Source organism: Aquarana catesbeiana, linkage group LG07, assembly GCF_042186555.1.
Source record: "Aquarana catesbeiana isolate 2022-GZ linkage group LG07, ASM4218655v1, whole genome shotgun sequence".
Taxonomy (NCBI): Eukaryota; Metazoa; Chordata; class Amphibia; order Anura; family Ranidae; genus Aquarana; species Aquarana catesbeiana.
In genome coordinates this window covers 270,526,353-270,543,380 of record NC_133330.1, presented here as the reverse complement: position 1 = coordinate 270,543,380, position 17,028 = coordinate 270,526,353, and the positions used below count along the sequence as shown (strand labels likewise).

The 17,028-nt window shown below is 43.5% G+C and overlaps 1 long non-coding RNA gene across 1 annotated transcript in view; it reads right to left on the bottom strand.

Moving 5' to 3' along the window:
* Positions 1-15,510, bottom strand: part of LOC141103586 (uncharacterized) — a 32,407-nt gene extending 16,897 nt beyond the window's left edge. Inside the window, exon 1 of the long non-coding RNA XR_012235338.1 lies at positions 14,882-15,510. This is a non-coding gene — a long non-coding RNA (uncharacterized lncRNA). The remainder of the gene's footprint in view (positions 1-14,881) is intronic.
* Between the last annotated feature and the right edge of the window lie 1,518 nt (positions 15,511-17,028).

The following is a 17,028-nucleotide window of genomic DNA, read 5'->3' as shown; positions in this document are numbered from 1 at the left end:
AATAATCATACTAATATTTCTACCATTGTTGGGCATTACTGTTTTTGGTAAAAAGATGTCCTGTATAAAATCAGTATTTATGCTGCGCTGCAAAAAGCACCATTTCTGAAGTGTCTCAGACATTTAAAAAAAATCAAGTGAAAGTGGACCTTCGGTCATTTTTTCATCTTTCCATCTATTAAATCTTCTGCCCTTGTTGTTTTAACTTTGGATAGTAAATTTTTTTTTTCTGCCAGTAAATACCTTATACAGCCCACTTCCTGTTTCTTGTCTGGTAAAAAGCCTAGGCTTATGACATCATGTACAGCTCTCTCTCACTCTCGTGAGAGTTTTCCAGGAAGAGAGGGGGAAAGAGTCATAAGAGGGACAATCAGAGCTGCAGGGCTGGAGGTGTGCCTCTGTGTGTCTGTGTAAATCCAGGAACTGGACAGGCAGCAGCTTCAGCTGCCCACAGTTAAAATGGTTGCAGTCAGACTTAGTGGAGGGGGATTTCTGCAGCATATTTGTCAAGTAAAGAATCACAGTATATATAAAATAATATGCAAAGTGGTTGGAGGGAAGCTTCAGAATGACAAAGGTGTTTTTATTACAAATTATGTGAGCAGACTGCAGTTCCTCTTTAATGAATTTGCTCTAATACTGAATAAGCCAATTATTTTGGAATATAGCTGCAAAATAGGGGCACTGCTATCATGGCTATGTGGGAATGGTCAGAGATCCAAACTACTGCTGGCAAGGTCACCAATAAAGAACTTTTTCCAAAGTGTCCTCCTCACCTCCTGTTCTCATAACAATTTAAATGCCTCATGCACACTGGGCATCAAAGACACCACTTGATGTCTGTTTTTTTATGCGTCTAAGGCTGCATTCACACTACAGCGTTTTGAATCGCAGGCAGATTTGCCGCAGATCTGCCCATGATTTGACAGCACCGAGGTGTGAATGACAAAACGCAGAACTCGCAATCGAGATGCCATTCATTTAAATGACACCTCAAATCGCGGTGCGGGTCTGCCGCGATTGTCGTGCAATAAAATGTGCTCCTGCCACAGAAGGAGCACAGATCTTGATGTTGGAATCACATGACAAAGCTTGGATGTACTCAGTTAGATTCCAGGCTTCAAGTGATATGTATATGAGATATTGCACAGGATTTCAGACAAGGAACAGATCTGACAGGATCTATAAAAAAGCATATCTTTGGGCTGTGGTTCATACATGGACACGACGAAAAGATCATACCAACACACATAGGGTGACACATACCGATCAGTCCACTCCACACGATATCGCCACCGCCATGCACGCTGCCACAGGGAACGTCTAAAAGATTAGTTCCCATTATATACCGTAAGGTACACCTGATTCCTATCCGTTTAGGCATCACCAGCGTGCGCCAAGGCGCTGCCAAGTGACGTCAATGGATACGATTCCAGAGAACGCATCTGCGCACGCGCGAGTAACTGCGCGTACGCATAGCGTGGACATGCGCAGTACTGCACGATGGTCTGTCAGTGTGAAACACAGAAACACAAAACATCGGCCCATCCTGACAAGGTCTAACGTCTGCGCGTGCCATCTAGTGGACATGTTACAAACATCAGAGGGATGGGGAATCACACATTCGCCCAAGAGATATAGACCCCCAATAGACCGGGATGTCGGCCATGGGAACGTGAGAGCTTCTATTCGCGAGGATCCAATCCAATGTTGAAGGGTACCATCAAAGGAAAGAGAGGGGATGAAAAAAATATTAATCTAAAAAAACACAAGATATTTAATTTGTTAGATAGTATTAGCCATATAGGTTCAATATCAAAGTGTCCAAGTAACCTTCATTTTAAACAATTTTAAACCTCCAACATCACAGTGTCCACAAATTTAGGTACCATAAAACTGGACCAACTAAGGGAATGAAAAAGAAGATAAAGCATATCACTAGGGTATTAAAAAAAAAGAGGAGGTGAAAAAATAGATGAAAAATATAGAACGACAGAGATGGGATAGAGGCAATGAGATCTTTTAGGCAATCCTTTAAGGTCAACACCTATAAAAAGGGTTTATAAGAGTTAACCTCATTGATCCCTGGGGGATTAAGAGCAGAGATCTTTTCTATCCAGTAAGTTTCTGCTCTCAGAATGGCATTGTCCCAGTCGCCACCCCTAGGATTAGAGGGGACAACTTCCAGTACAAAAAATGAAATCACTGAATTATCAATCTGTGATGCAGGCCTATGTGTCTGGTGACAGGTGTCAGAATTTTACCTCCACCAGAGTAATAAAGATGGTCTCTCATCCCTAGTCCGCGAATAGTTTTACCTATATAGAATACATGACATTGACAAGTCATTAGATAGATGACTTCACGAGTGGCACGATCAGCATATTGTCTGGATTGGAGCCACTGACCATTAGGTAGACGAATGCCATTGCCCTGACAAATCCAGGGGCAACGACTGCATCTACCACAGCAGTAAGTTCCCTTGGAGGAACGAGATACCGTCTCCAGGTTGGGTTGATAGTGGCTATTAGTCAATGTGTCTCACAGTGAGGTTGCCCGTCTAAATACGAGTTCTGGAGTAGAACGTATGTATTTAGACAAAGTATAGTCTAAAAGATGCCAATTATTAGAGATCAATGAACGTAAGTATCGTTCATGAGCAGAAAAACGAGTGATACATTTCACTGTGTTCATCTCAGTTTTTGAGGTATTCTTGAATAGAAGTTCAGCTCTAGGTCTTATTCTAGCTTTATTGAAGGCTTTCCTCAATAGGGTTTTAGAATATCCCCTATCAGATAGTCTCGATCGTAAAAGATCGGATTGACGAAAAAAGTCTTCTTCAGATGAACAATTCCTGCGAAGACGCAGATATTGTGCATATGGTATGCTTCTAATAAGTGGAGCTGGGTGAGAACTATGGGCATGTAAAATAGTGTTACCCCCAACTAGGCTTGCGGTATAAATCAGTTGCAATATAGCCACTTTTTATATTAATCTTTATTTAAACATATGTTTTTTTTTCTTTGTGAAATAGTTTTTCTATGCTACTTCACTTTCCCTGGTTCCCGCACTCGCCCGGGAGATTGCCTATTTTGGCCTTGAGACGCCCAGATTTCTGGTGCCGGCTATGTGGGTGAGGTTTTTTCCTGCTCCTAATTAACCATTCTACTTGGGTTTAATCCTTAAGTGTTGAGGGACGTACCAAGGGGTTATATTATATTTTACCTTTATTTACATAGATACATGACCGTTTACCATGAAGGTTGGTTATTAGTTATGTATGTATTCTGATGTTAATACTGTATATCTGATTCATATGCTTTTTTGTAGATCTTTTTCTGACCCAATATACTCCTGAAGAAAGGGGTAACCCCGAAACATGTAGAGTGTACAACTGAAAGAATAGTTTTCGTGTATAACAGTGCGGAACCATTACATACATCTAATTGTTTCCAGTTTGTGTCAGATAAGTGGATGTTCCAGTAACAGTAGCATCCAGTGTCTAGTATCTACTTATTCAATGCTTTTTATTATTATGTATATTTTTGTATAATAAATTTATATTTTTTTGTAAACTGACTTCTGTACGTTCATATCGTACCACGAGAGTCCACGCTGCCTCCACAATAGTTTAAAATATTTTCTGCTCCAGCTTGGACCAATGTAAGCATGCATATATTATACCTGTGGGATCTACCAAGTGGTCTCCAAGCATCTCCTAGCGTTTCCAAGTGGCTCCGAGTGGTCTCTGACCATCTCCGAGTGTCTCTGGCACCCCCCACCACATGCAGTACTGCATACACTAGCAGTGACACTGGAACAAATTATGTGAGTTTCCATTGATTCCTATGGGGAAATTCGCTTTGATATACGAGTGCTTTGGATTACAAGCATGCTTCTGGAATGAATTATGCTTGTAATCCAAGGTACTACTGTACCATAATGATCCTTCCTGCCTTCCATATGCCATAGTGATCCTGCCTTCCATGTACCATAGTGATCCTGCCTTCCATGTACCATAATGATCCTTCCTGCCTTCCATATGCCATAGTGATCCTGCCTTCCATGTACCATAGTGATCCTGCCTTCCATGTACCATAGTGATCCTGCCTTCCATGTACCATAGTGATCCTTCCTGCCTTCCATATACCATAGTGATCCTTCCTGCCTTCCATATACCATAGTGATCCTTCCTGCCTTCCATGTACCATAGTGATCCCTCTTTCCTTTCTTCCATGTACCATAGTGCTCCTTGCTGCCTTCCATGTACCCTCCTGCTATCATGTTTGACCACACTCACTTTTTGCTGTGGCGTGCTTAGCAGGTCACTATCTTCCTGAAATGTCCCTCATTCTCAAGTTCAAAAGTTTGGAGGTATGTAAATGTTGTGTGAAAAGGTTTTGAGAAAAAAATGTATAAATAGCCGGTGTGTCTGTGTTCATAAACCCAAAATGGTACACAGATCGATGATTGTAGAGAAAATAACATGATACTAAAATGTGCTGTCTGTAAAAGAAGAAACCACAGAAAACAGACAGGAAGTGTAAATAATGCCCCATGTTCATTTGTTTTTTTTCAAAATAAGTGGCAACAGGTTGACCTTCAGTGTAGAACACATATGGACTTTTTACTTCCTGTTTCCTTTTGTGCATCGTCACTGTTGTTTTTTTACTGTCACTATCTTCATCAGTCACTCTTTTCATTTACTACTATCTCCAGAAAAAAAACACAAAAATGTCATAATAACACCGTCTAGTGAAACCAGCGAAGCTCCAACAGACTGACAGTTGGTTTACAACCCTACAAACAGTCCTAAGTTTACTAAATAAAGAATACACCTAAGAGACAATCACATTTAACAACTGTAATCTAGATGTGTATTTTGGGAAATCAGCCAAATCAGTAATATTCTAGTAAGTATCTACAGAAAACTGCTGAATCTTGAAACATTTATTTTTAAAAATGTTTTTCTTGAAGAATGTCTTTTTAACCAAAATAACTATGTATGAATTAGAGAAACTGAGGGATTATTGATATCATTTTTACCTATCAAATTAAACAAACTCTTAAACATTGGCTTTTTCTACCACTAGATGTCCTTAATCTAATGGCCAGCATCATTCATCCCACTTCTTCTGAGCCCAGGTCACCCTGTACTTCCCCAGCAGTGAAAGAAGAAAAATGGCCAAGTCCAGAAATTATTAAAAAAAATACTTGCAGAGGGACCTCCACACTGCAAGTGTTAAAGCAGAACTAGAGACAAACCTTTTTTATCATTTTGGAAAGAGTAAGAGAGGATTATAACCCCTGTCAGTTTTTGTTTTGTTTTGCTTTTGCCATCTTTGTCCCATTGCGAAGATTTACCTTCACTTCTTGTCCCATAGCCAAAACAGGAAGTGAGAGGAAATCCATGCAAACCAGAACTAGTTTCCCCATTGGAAGATTTTCCCTCTATTACTGTTCTGGGGACAACCCAAAATTTGTAATTTTCTTTTACTTTCAACGGGGGGGTACAGACATCAATAAAAACTGACAGGTGTTATAATCCATCTCTACTCTATCCAGAAGTAAAAAAGAAAAAGTTTTGCATTTAGTTATACTTTAAATGTTCAAAAGGTTCAGGGATTGATTGATAATTGAGGTGTAATACTTATTTGTTTCTCTTTCCAACAGGCTTCCTCCACACTGTGCATCCAGTCCCCCAAAGGCAATTTTCTAAGACACTTTAGTCTGCAGTTACACTATGATGGCCAACAGCCCTGCATTGTACGTGAGGATGGAGAGAGACTCTCTTTCCAGGACCAAGAGCAGAGGAAATGGCCATAAGTAAGTATTAAAGCAGAGTTCCACTCAAAAGTGGAAGCTCTGCTTGTCTGCCTCCTCCTAAACCCCCCACCAACCCCACTGCCGCGTTTGGCAACTTTCGGGGGAGGGGGGAGCAGGTACCTGGTTTTGACAGGTACCCACTCCCACTTTCGGGTGAGTTCGCCGCGGTGGACTCAGCCGGAAGTTCGACTCCCCTCTCCATCTTCCCCCCCTGTCGAGCCATTCACAAAGCGCAGTGTGCTTCACGCATGCGCAGTAGGGAACCAGCTGTAAAGCGGCAAAGCTTCACTGCCAGTTTCCTTTACCCGAGGTGGCAGCACCCGAGAGCTGATTGAAAAATCGACTCTGGTGAAGACACCACTGGATTCCTGGACAGGTAAGTGTCCTAATATTAACAGTCAGCAGCTACCGTATTTGTAGCTGCTGACTTTTAATTTTTTCTGAAGGAGCCTGGAGCTCCTCTTTAATCATTGAGAATTATAGATTAGCCACCAGAGGCACTTTGTATTGTACCTAACAATGTTTCATATATCAGTCATTTTTTTTCAGTGGGTCAGATCAGACCCATTGATTTCTACTGACAGAGAGAACCAGTAAAGCAAAACCACTTTGCAGCACTACTAATCTGAAAAAAAGAACCTGTATATAGTATGCAATGAATGTATAAAAGATTCTTTACTGTTAAAGTGGTAAGGATGTGGAACTCACTTCCACAGTTGTTGGTGTCAGTGAGGGGGTGTAGATAAATTCAAAAAACTTACATGTGTTTCTTGGAGAATGCAATGTACAGGGATATGGAAAATAGGAGTGACATAAACACGCACACAGACTGGTGTCTTTATTCAGTCTTACTAACTATGTAACTAGGTACATATTGCCTACCTCAACGTACAGATATATTATTAACTATACTGTATATAGGGAAGTTATATAATATTAAAATACTGATATGATTAAAGACACACTATCACATCTAAAAAAGGAATTAGACTATAGTTTTTATGTTCAAGTGTTTGTAACGGACCGCCCAGCACCTCGCTTGGGTGCTTCCGCCAAGATACAGCTTCCTCCACTCTGGAACCAGGTATTACAGCCAGAGGCGGCTCTAGACTTTGTGAGGCCTTAGGCAAAACTTAGACATGAGGCCCCACTGTATTAAGAGGGTACAGTATAGGGGAGTGGACAATACAGGGGGTAGGTAAGTGGGCATAATAAAGATATATTTTCCTCAAGCAGAAAGAAAGAAAGAAAGAAAGAAAGAAAGAAAGAAAGAAAGAAAGAAAGAAAGAAAGAAAGAAAGAAAGGGGGATGGGGAAAGAAAAAGAAAGAACGAAAGAAAGAGAAGGGGGTGGAGACGGAAGGGAAGGAAGAGCATCCCCTACATCAGTGTACTCACTGGGAGGCAGGAGGGACTGGAGGGATGGATGGATGGATGGATGGATGGATGGGACTGGAGGGATGGATGGATGGATGGGACTGGAGGGATGGATGGATGGATGGATGGATGGGACTGGAGGGATGGATGGATGGGACTGGAGGGATGGATGGATGGATGGATGGATGGGACTGGAGGGACTGGAGGGATGGATGGATGGGACTGGAGGGATGGATGGATGGGACTGGAGGGATGGATGGATGGATGGATGGATGGGACTGGAGGGATGGATGGATGGATGGATGGGACTGGAGGGATGGATGGGACTGGAGGGATGGATGGATGGATGGGACTGGAGGGATGGATGGATGGATGGATCAGACTCCCCTTTTGCTGGGCTCCAGTTTGAATCTTCCCGCCCACACATCCCCTTCTGTGAGGCAGAACAGAGAACACTGCCGAGGAGAGTGGGCGGGGCAGACACAGGAGGAGAGGGCGGGAGGAGGAGGAGCAGAAGCTCTCTCTCCTCTTCTGTCTGGCTGTGCGGTCAGCAGGGGGAGGGGGAGATCTGTCAGAGCTCTACTGAGAGGCTCTCCCTCCCTCCCTGTGATCCGGAGATGTATGTGAGCTCCGATCACACGTCTCACTTGCCGCCTGTTATCTCTCCCTGTAGCAGGGCGAGGGGACTCGGGACGGAGATCTCTGCTGCTGGAAGAGGCGGCTCTCTGATTAGGTAAACAATCCAGCTGTGCGAGGCCCCTATGACTGCGAGGCCTGAGGCCACCGCCTATTTCGCCTAATTAGAGAGCCGCCTCTGATTACAGCTGAGCATTGCACCCAAGAACTAGACGACACTAGCTTAGGTACAAACTGGAACTGACTTTATTGTAAATTCACACAGAATATTTACCACACAAAATCAGGTAAGAGCTTGATCGCATTATCCTAAACAATGCAAACTGTAAACAGTAATAGCAGTACATCTAATAAACAGCTAACATAAACAGTAACCTAATTATACAGTAAGCTAATTAACACAAACATATAACATCCCACAATAGTTTGGTAATGAGATGAAGTAGACACAATACTAGCAGACAGACAGAAAGAATAGTTGACACCTAGGAGGCACACAATGGGGAATTATACCTTGAGCGAAAGACATCTTAATAAACAGATTACAGCAGGAGACCCCAGCATCAAGTCGTTTTCAGCTGATTATACTAACATCTATTCTGATTTTCTGAGTCTAAGAGGGGCGGTGAAGCAGTCTTTGCTGGTTTGGGTCCCCCAGGTCCCCCCGAAAGCCCCCCAGCCTCACACCTTTCAAAGAATAAAGCCCCCTCAAAAGCCCTGGCCCATAGTCAATAGGCAAGAGCAGTGGCGTTGGCAGGGGGGGGCTCACTGTGCCTGAAGCCCCGAGTGGGTCCCGAAAAGGCCTGAGTCTTCAGTGGGCACCGTTCTATTTATGCCGCCGAGCGGGACTGATCTTATCCCTAGCACCGCCGAGTGCAGCCGAGTCACATAGCAGGTCCCACCTTCTGGAGTCTGCAGCGATGATGGAGATCCCACTGGTCCAATGGTGGGACCGTGGGACGTGTGACATCCATCATAGGCTCTGCAGGCTCCAGAAGGCGGGAATTACAATGCAGCCTGGTGCTCGGCTCTCCTCCTCTCCTCCGGCTGCCTGCTGTGATGATGGGCGCACACCACACACCACAGCTGAGCTGCTGCTGCAGGACACATGAAGTCTCCTGGTCAGGTAGGTCAGTGTGTGTCACTACCGTCAGTGTATGTAGGTCAGTGTATGTCAGGTAGGTCAGTGTATGTTAGGTAGGTCAGTGTATGTATGTCAAGTAGGTTTGTGTATGTTAGGTAGGTCAGTGTATGTATGTCAGGTAGGTCAGTGTATATATGTCAGGTAGGTCAGTGTATGTTAGGTAGGTCAGTGTATGTATGTCAGGTAGGTAGGTCAGTGTATGTATGTCAGGTAGGTCAGTGTATGTTAGGTAGGTCAGTGTGTGTATGTCAGGTAGGTCAGTGCATGTCAGGTAGGTAGGTAGGTCAGTGTGTGTATGTCAGGTAGGTCAGTGCGTGTCAGGTAGGTAGGTCAGTGTGTGTATGTCAGTGTGTGTCAGGTAGGTCAGTGTGTGTTGGGTAGGTAGGTCAGTGTATGTCAGGTAGGTAGGTCAGTGTATGTATGTCAGGTAGGTAGGTAGGTCAGTGCGTGTATGTCAGGTAGGTCTGTGCGTGTCAGGTAGGTAGGTCAGTGTGTGTATGTCAGTGTGTGTCAGGTAGGTCAGTGTGTGTTGGGTAGGTAGGTCAGTGTATGTCAGGTAGGTAGGTCAGTGTATGTATGTCAGGTAGGTAAGTGCATGTCAGGTAGGTAGGTAGGTCAGTGCGTGTATGTCAGGTAGGTCAGTGCGTGTCAGGTAGGTAGGTCAGTGTGTGTATGTCAGTGTGTGTCAGGTAGGTCAGTGTGTGTTGGGTAGGTAGGTCAGTGTATGTCAGGTAGGTAGGTCAGTGTGGCCACCTAGAAACGCCCCTGGGCAAGAGGCTACCCTGCAGTCCCCTCCAAAAGCACCTGTCCCGGTTGGGTCTGTCACAGTGATTGTAACCTAATTTAAAAAAAAAAAAACAACAACAGGTTTATACTTACCTGCTCTGTACAATGGAATTGCACAAAGCGGCCCAAGCCTCCTCTTCTTGGGATCCTCTGCCGGTTCTCCTGGCTCCTCCTCTTCTCAGTGTGCCACCATTGGAAGCCACTTCCTATGGTGGCACTATATAAAGTTAGACATGTGGGTTAACAAACCCTTTAAACCTGAACACATATTAATTACACGGGTTCTGAGGCTAATTTAATGCAGATAAGGCACTAAGTGAGTTTAATTACCACCTTAATCAGCCACATAACCTGTGTAATTCATATGTGTTAGTTTTTAAAGGGATGAGGTGGCAACTACTGCACAACATAGGGTTACATGCACTTCTGGACACAAGCGACACAACATTTACAATGTAAACTATTGGCTGCACTTTAAAAACAAGATGGTATAAAGTCCACGCTGCAGTGTTAGTGCATACACATTATTTTCCAGGAACTCACTAAACTACTACGATAAGCGAAACCAAGTTCAAAGTTTGCTTTTATCTCTTGATCAGCTGAACGAGAATATACTTCCTTGTAAAGTTCCCGCCTATGGCGTTAAATGAAGTCACCAGTTCCTCCCTTCAGTTGACATCATCTCACCTTTCAGAAGAATGTTTGTCTTGCTTTCATTCTACAGCTCAGCTACAGTTACAAATGAGATTTTGCCAACTTTGTATCTTGGCCTGTAACCCTTTGTTGACTCTTTGCCTCATCTGCAATGTTAGGAACTCATTTGAAGCAGTCATCATCTAGAGGGTTAATCTCTCATAGGTGATTAAAGTCTCATGTGTAGTTTAGCCCCTTGTTGGTGTGTAGTGTGGTTAGACACAGGAAATTCTGCAAACTGATTTCTTAATGAGATACGACGTACAATATTCGCCAAGAGTTAGCAGTTATTGAAAAGCGCAGGTCGACCTTTATTCCGGCTTTCTTACAGATACAGCATATTTTATTATCTAAATAATGATCATAGTCCTTCCATCAAAGAGGAGATCGCATTTAGCGATTTGGGATGAAGATTATTACAGCTTACTTTTGTGTCGCAGCAGATTGTATAAGATTGGTTGCCGTTTCATTTCCGCTCATTCACACAGTGGTTGGATGAAGCAGTCACATGATAACCAGAAAACGAAATTTCCTAGCTTAGCTTTCATACAGTTCAGAAATCCCCTTAGCTTTCATACAGTAACAAAACCGCTTTATCTTACTACAGGCCCACGGTGGTTCAGTGGTTAGCAGTGTTGCCTTGCATTGTTGTGTCTGTATAGGTTTCCTGCCACAGACTGACTGGCTTCCTCCTATATTGGCTTTGCAGTGTTTGTTACAGGACAGGTAAAGAATATCACACTATGGGCTAAAATGTACCACATCCATTATTATTACAACCTCAAAAACTCATTTATGCCGGTGTTCTATCAGATTACCGCTACCCATCAGATTGTGTAACGGAAGTGACGTTCCAGCCAAAAATGACTTACTGCGCATGCCCTATGTGTTCGAACATGCATTCCACGGTGCTATGCGTTCCAAACACTTCATGATCTGACGGGTAGCGGTAATCTGATAGAACGCCCATGCGGACATCTTACTACACCCAGCTACGTCTTGAATTTCAGAGTCATTTTAGCAATAAATAAATATAGTATATTGATATCTGTGATGCTGTTTGGATGTTTAAATCTTGAAAGCCTAAAGATTTAGCACTGAGCAGTGCGGGGTGTACCAACATGGCCTCCGCCACCTTACTACTGCTGGAGTCCAGCTTCTATCCAAATTTTGAAACATTCAAACAGCATCTCAGATGTCAACATACTATATTTATTTATGTACGCTCACTTTATAACTAAAATTACTGTGAGATTCAAGACGTAGCTGGGTGTAGTAAGATGTCCGCATGGGTGTTCTATCAGATTACAGCTACCCGTCAGATCATGAAGTGTTTGGAACGCATAACCGCATGCGCAGGAAGTAATGTTTGGTAGAAACGTCACTTCCGTTACACAATCTGATGGGTAGCGGTAATCTGAACTTAACTGGTACTAGAGGGGACAGACACATAGATATATAAAAAATATAGAACATTTTTATTCCAAAGTTTAAAATCACAATCAAAACAACACAGGATTATGATCCCTTTAAGACAATGTAGACCATACAGTATATATGTATATTGTATCTATTCACAAATATCTTTGGTGAAATGTCTTCGCTGAAATATCCCAAGAGGCTGACACGTTTCACATCAATAAGCTTCTTCAGGACCTTTACATCTTGGTAGCAAAGATAAATGATCTAACTTAAAGAACATATACTGTATAGTGAATATACAGTATATCGCTATTGACATAACATTTTCAACATCATGACTGTAATCTATGCCACTTACACGCTGCTTCTGAAAAACGCACAGAGACAGTGGCCCAATGGTGGATACCAGCTTTACACATACATGGGTGGTAAGGTAGCCATACACAGTATTTTACAGTTATTAGTAATGCTTGATCAAAAGGTAAGTTGATGGTACATATGGCCCCAGGTGCTCCTGTGTATGAGGCCTTAAAGGCTTTGTTATAGTTTTTTGATTGTGTGAAAATCTGCAAAGCTTCCATCAGATATGAGAGGATAGTAGCCTGATCCAGCTGAAATCTTATGTCTAGATGTATCTCATGTAGGCAGATGCCCACCAAAACACACGTCACTAGTGGTTCTCCCTGCTCCTGCTGTACGCTAACATAGACAGGAACAGGAAAGCCAAATGTTTCTGTTTCTGAAGTACTCTACCTTCACAAGTGCCAGAGAGCAACCAGATGGTAATTGTTCCCCAATGTTTGTGGGTACCTAAAATATCAATTCTTGGTACCAGGTGAGAGCAATCATAGACATACTAATGTTAACCAGCAAATAATGCAAATGTGCCAAAAATCAAAAACGTCACCCTAAGCCGTCCTTTGCACTTGCGGTTGGGGGCAGTAAAAACGTGCCACATTTTTACCACACCCAAACTGCTGGCTGGGGTTTTTCCAACCAAAAATACTTTGCAAAAAGGAATTAAACCTCCTGTTGCAGTTGGTGGGCACTACTGCCCACTGAACATAACCTATTGAAGTGAATGGAGGCGTGCTGCAACTGCCCTGCAACCTTCTGCAATAAATGTTGTTGTGGTTCATTTGTGCAGAATTGAAGTGTATAAAACAGGTGGTGAGGCTGTCAAGTAAGTGGGTGCTGTAGTGACCACCGGCTGGAGACTGGAAACACTTAGAGCAAAGGATTTGTCACCAGTGAACCAGGAATCTCCGAAAAGGTTCCAGCTCTTTATTGGACAAACACATCATAACAAAAACCAGTAAAGTTTTGGGCCACGCAGGATCCCTTCATCAGACATGTAATGTCACATACCTGATTAGGTGTCCTTGCGTAAGGTGACCAGATTTTTAAAATGAAATCCGGGGACATTTTTTTTTTACTAGTAACGGCAGCAATCAACAACTCTTTGCCCATCTCCGCCGCCACCCACCTCACAGCCTGTCAAGTCTAAAGCCCCATACACTAAGGTGACCAGATTTTTAAAATGAAATCCGGGGACATATTTTTTTTTTTTTTTTTACTTGTAATGGCAGCAATCGACGACTCTTTGCCCGTCTCCGCCGCTGCTGCCCACCTCACAGCCTGTCAAGTCTAAAGCCGCATACACACTATCAGATTTTCTGCTGATTTTTTCCTTCAGATTTACCAAAACCATATAATATGAGGTCAAACCTTAGGAGTTTCAATTTGTATGCAATCAGGCAGGCCCTTGCACTACATGGTTTTGGTAAATCTTAAGACAAAAATCAGCAGAAAATCTGATAGTGTGTATGGGGCTTTACTCTTCGGGCCCCGGCTACTACTGGGTGGGGAGCAGAGGAAGATCACTCCACCAGGGAAGGCAAGGAGATAAGCAGGCAGGTGGCTGGCCAGGACTTGAGCCAAGGCAGAAGAACATGCGAGTGGAGCTGAATGGGCATGCGCCCGAAACTGAAGAAATAGTCCCTCCGCTCCGACCAGCACATGATCATCAGAAAGGGGCACAGATAATGGTAAAAAATAACCCCCCATAAGCTAGTAGGAGCGGCAGAGGAGGGGGGGGGGGGGGCTGCAATACAGATTTTTTCTTTTTATTCTGCACGGGCTGTCTTTGAAATTGCCCCAGCTCCTGTTCAAATCCAATCCGGGGACAAACCTGGGGACAGTGTCCTCAATCTGGGGACTGTCCCCAGAAACCGGGGATGTCTGGTCACCCTATCCTTGCGTGGATCCGAAACATTGCTATTTTTTACTGTGATGTGTTTGTCTAATAATGAGGTGGATCCTTTTTGGAGATCCCTGGTGTGCTGGTGACATGTCCTCTCCTTTGACCTGCCATAAGGACATGCATATCAGATTTATGCCCATGCTTGTTCTGGGTCTTTAAAAGAGAAGTACAGCCAAATTTCATTTGGCTGTACTCCTGTGAATCACAGGAGTGCAGTTCATCTTGCACTCCTGTGACCTGTTTTCAGCAGACAGCGGGCTGAAGCCCGCTGTCAGCTGACGCCGCAGAGCCAGTCCAGGCTTGAGCCTGAGCCAGCCACTCCCGCCCCCTCCACAGCCCAGCATTTCAGGGAGGGCGAGGGCAGAGTAGACAGTGGTGACTGACACTAGCTCTCTGCTCACGGAACATTGAGAACCGAGTGCTCGGCGGTCTTTGATCGCTCGGTTCTCAGCCTTAGAACCGGCGGGGGACAGATGCTGCATCCACCTAGGTAAGTATGATTCTAAAAGAAAAAACATTCCTATACTTCTCTTTTACTGACTAAACGATGCAGCAAGTTTAAGGATCCCACCCCCAGATGATGCACTGAAAACAATTCATCAATGGCTGTATTCAGTTTGCCTTGAAAAGGTTAATACGGACCTGTTTCTAATTTTCCTTAGGCATTCACCCCTTTCATTGATGTGTGGGCGAGACTGGCACTATCTTGTTTCCTCCGCACGGCTGGGTGACTCACCTTCTTTGTGTATTTCTGACACTCTTGTTAATTTGTCGTGTGCTTCCAGCCACCAGCAGCACTCCGCTTAACCCATTTTCATCTGACGGTTCCTACGAAGCCCAGAGACAACAGGCAACAGGCGTGCTGGTATCATTCTGCCAATAAGATATTTATAACTGTTCTGCCGCAGGGGGGTTGATCATACATCTGGGTATATCACAGCTGACATGATTATATGGATCTCTAAAGGAATATTTACTTAACCTTGTGTGGCTTTCTCAAAGCCGCCATAGAGGAAAAAGGGGTTTGGCAATGTTTCTGCTGCATTCTTGAATTGAGAGGCAGTCATGTATAGGCTATAGGATAGATAAAGTCCAGTATGGTCATTTAAAAGCAACAGAATTCCAATGCAAGACAGTTGGCTGTGGACCTTTAAACACTTCAAATTCCTGATATGTGGCTGCTGTACCACGTACTTGTATGAGAACGTATCCTGTTCTCTCTGTATTGCATCCTTTATGTGAAATCCCTGGTGTTTCTGCTACTCCCCTTCCTTTCCTATTAAAAACTGACCACACTAAGCTGGAGAACACTATGCTGGGAACTCAGGCTGCTCTCCTCCAATGATCAGACTTGTCAATAGAGTAGGACATTGTGACGAAAATATAAGCGTAGGATAGTTTTGCCTTAACTAGATGTGGTGTGATCTGTAGATGTAGTTTAATTCTGGGTTATTAGAAATATAGTATTCTATGTCAGTCATGCACATATGTTCTTTCATTAGCATTTGAAAGTACAGAGATAGTTTTTTCTAGGATCTAAGTGACACCTAGATGCCAATAAAAGTTCCCATTTGAGTAAACATAGATTGCCACCTTCCTGAGGCTCAAAGGAATCTGCTAGTCATCTTGGCTACACAGATCTGCAGGGGGCATTCACAAGGCTCCGGACAGTCTGTAAGCTTTGATTAATATCGAGAGATCTAAGGAACCATTTTTATCTCTCATAAAAGCTAAAATATTAACGGCAGAGAGACGAAAATAATTCCTTTTGATCGTACACGTGATGGGTTACGTGTACATGTAACTCTGTATGTTTAGCAGAGGTGGAATCCTAGAGAACCACACAAAACCGTTATATGGCGCCTGATTGCGGCAGGCAGGCAGTGATTGGTACTGTTGCGATCGGCATGATGCGCTGGTATCGGAAATCCTATCCATGACCCAGCAATCAGCGCCGTTCTGGGCCAATGTGACTCTGGTCATTTCAGAACACAAAACATTTGTGGGCTGAGACAGGAACACCCCCCCAGGGTTGATTGGCCAAGGGCTAAAGTCCAGCCCGCATCCATATTTCAATAAATTGGGTAGCCTGAGATATGGACATTGTTCTTCCACGAAGCCAGTTCGAAACTGGGGAGTTCCCACATGTTCCAGTATGCTTCTACTAACGGAAAGATTTACTTGGTAAAGTTTATTTCTGTTTTTATCCCTTTTTATTTTCATAGCAAATTGCCAATTGTGTGTCTTTCTGCATTTTTTGTATCTTTTTTGGTAAATCTTTTTTCTTTGTATATCTTATATGCACTGCCCACTTTCGGGATATTAAATGATAAAATTAATAAGTGACTTCTGTGTACTAAGCTAGGACTCATATCTCTGGAGAGGTTGTTGTATTTTAGTGCCTAAGTACTCGGTTTAAGTTACGTATCAATCGGTATGCAATTGCACTGTGTGTTGGCAGATTGCATGCAGATTGTAAGCTAACAGATCTTCCAGACAGAGATCTGTGTGTGTGTGGTGGCTCAGCAGACCAGTCTGCGGACAAACTGTTGGGTGGTGGCAGGCTATCGTTTATTGTGTGTCTGGTGTGTGGGTGTGGGGACAGTGGGAAGAGTGATTAACACCGGGGTTCAAGCTTGCAGGATAGCTGGAGGAACCCTAGAAGTGTATAGTAATTGCTAGACTGCTCCCCAACCCTTAGAGTGCACCAGATTGTATGTAAGATTTGTATCTGCCTGTGTGTGGTCAGCTAGCTGGATTGGAGTGGAGTCTCCCTCTAGTGGTGGCCAAAGGTAGTGTAGGCTGTGAAAGTACTGCAGCCAGTCTTACATGCGCAGTATAAGTTCCCCCTTATTCCCTTAGTTCCTCATATACCCCGGTCAC